The following is a 2,882-nucleotide window of genomic DNA, read 5'->3' as shown; positions in this document are numbered from 1 at the left end:
TAGCCAAGTATCTAATTGTCTTCTTAAAAACCATTTCATTTAGGTACACTTTACGTATAAAACTGACGCATTTTGAGTGCACAGTTGAATTATTTTTAGTAAATCCACACAGTTGTGCAACCATCATGATAATCTAGTTTGTGATTTCCTTTTGTTCTCTACAATTGTGTTAAAATACATGTAACATAAGATTGACTGTCCTAATCATCTTCAAGTATGCTGTTCTGAAATGTTAAATACATTCACATTGTTGAACAACCAATCTCCAGATCTTTCTTTTTTTTTCTGGGATGGAGTCTCACGCTGTCGCCCAGGCTGGAGGGCAATGGCACTATCTTGGCTCACTGCAACCTCTGCCTCCTGGGTTCAAGCGATTCTCCTGCCTCAGCCTCCTGAATAGCTGAGATTATAGGCACATGCCTCTATGCTCGGCTAATTTTTGTATTTTTAGTAGAGATGGGGTTTCACCATATTGGTCAGGCTGGTTTTGAACTCCTGACCTCGTGCTCCTCCCGCCTTGGCCTCCGAAAGTGCTGGGATTACAGGCGTGCGCCACTGTGCCTGGCCTAAATTTCTTTTTTTAAAAAAATAAATTTTATTGTGTATATTTAAGGCATACAACATGATGTTATGGGATGTATACAGATAGTAAAAAGATTAACGTAGTGAAGCAAATGAGCATATCCTTCCTGCATTGTTACCTGATTTTGTTTGTTTTTGTGGCAAAAGCAGCTAAAATTGACACATTTATCTAGATCCTTTTCTTCTTGCAAAACTGGAACTTCACGCCTATTAAGCAGTAAACTTCCCCCCACCCATTCTCCTCCCTCCAGCCCCTGGCAACCACCATTCTATTTTGTGTCTATGAATTTGACAGTTGTGCAACCCTCATGATAATCTAGTTTGTAATTTCCTTGTCCTTTTGTGACTGGCTTATTTTACTTAGTATAATATCTTTAAGATTCATCTATGTTGTAGCACGTATCAGAATTTCCTTCCTTTTTAAGACTGAGTAGTATTCCATTGTATGGATAGACTGCATTTAGTTTATTCGTTCATCTGTCCATAGACACTTGAGCTGTCTCTACTTTTTAGCTATTGCAAATAATTCTGCTGTGAACATGGGTATATAAATACCGCTTTGAGGCCGGGCGCAGTGGCTCAAGCCCGTAATCCCAGCACTTTGGGAGGCCGAGGCGGGTGGATCACGAGGTCAAAAGATCGAGACCATCCTGGTCAACATGGTGAAATCCCATCTCTGCTAAAAATACAAAAAATTAGCTGGGCATGGTGGCACGTGCCTGTAATCCCAGCTATTCAGGAGGTTGAGGCAGGAGAATTGCCTGAACCCAGGAGGCGGAGGCTGCGGTGAGCCGAGATCGCGCCATTGCACTCCAGCCTGGGTAACAAGAGTGAAACTCTGTCTCAATAAATAAATAAATAAATAATAAATACTGCTTTGAGACCCTGCTTTCAATTCTTTTGAATGCATACCCACACATGGAATAACTAGATCAATGGTAATCCTTTTTCAAATTTTTTGAGGAATTGCCATGTTGTTTTCTAGAGAGACTGCAACATTTTACATTCATACCCATCAACTACATTGCCTTTAACCCTTTATTTCATATCCAGGCCTCTAAAGTTATTCAGCATGGATTGAGTAATTTGTGATTTATTTATTGTGACTTCTGTGTTCCATCACTGTGGCTAAGTGCTAAGGACACCATGATGAAGGTGTCTGCCCTCACGGAGCCTGCAGTGTGAGAAATAAGCAATCAACAGATATATGAGAAAATCTGTCATTATACATTCTAAATTATGCTATAAAAAGAAAGATGTGGTTTCTTAAAGACTGAGAGCACTGATGTCTGGGTGTGGTGGTTCATGCTTGTAATCCCAGCACTTAGGGAGGCCAAGGTGGGTGGACCACCTGAGGTCAGGGGTTCAAGACCAGCCTGACCAACATGGTGAAACCCCGTCTCTACTAAAAATACAAAGATTAAAGCCAGGCACAGTGGCTCATGCCTGTAATCCCAGCACTCTGGGAAGCCAAGGTGGATGGATTACCTGAGGCTGGGAGTTCGAGACCAGCCTGATTAACATGGAGAAACCCCATCTCTACTAAAAATACAAAATTAGCCAGGCATGGTGGCGCATGTCTGTAATCCCAGCTACTCGGAAGGCTGAGGCAGGAGAATCACTTGAACCCGGGAGGTGGAGGTTGCAGTGAGCTGAGATGGCACCATTGCATTCCAGCCTGGGCAACAAGAGCAAACTCCATTAAAAAAAAAAAAAAAAAAAAAGACTTAGAGCACTGATAAATGAGACCTAGTTTGGAAGATGGAAGGCTGGTTTAAGGAAGGGAACTTGGAGCAGAGATTACACGTTTCTTAGGAGTGGGCCAGGTGAAGAGAGGCAAACAGCGAGCAGGGGAAAGGAAGAATCCTTGTAGAAATGAGCAATGGTGGGGTTTTCAGGGAAAGTTCTGCCTTCCACTGAGACCTGTGAAAAGTTACTGAATTCATAATTTGCCATGCATTCATTAGTACTCACTAGGTGCTGATAGGAGCTATGAGCTTCTGTTTTTCCATAAATAACACAGAAATAGGCAACAGGCTGGGTTCGGTGGCTCACGCCTGTGATCCCAGCACTTCGGGAGACTGAGGCGGGCAGATCACTTGAGGTCAGAGTTTGAGATCAGCCTGGCCAACATGGTGAAACTCCGTCTCTACTAAAAATACAAAAATTAGCCGGGTGTGGTGGCAGGTGCCTATAGTCCCAACTACTCAGGAGGCTGAGGCAGGAGAACTGCTTGAACCCAGGAGGCAGAGGTTGCAGTGAGCAGAGATTGTGGCACTGCACTTCAGCCTGGGCAACTG

This window comes from Saimiri boliviensis, chromosome 9 (assembly GCF_048565385.1).
Source record: "Saimiri boliviensis isolate mSaiBol1 chromosome 9, mSaiBol1.pri, whole genome shotgun sequence".
Taxonomy (NCBI): Eukaryota; Metazoa; Chordata; class Mammalia; order Primates; family Cebidae; genus Saimiri; species Saimiri boliviensis.
The sequence above is the reverse complement of the archived record's forward strand: the minus strand, read 5'-3'. Positions refer to the sequence as shown.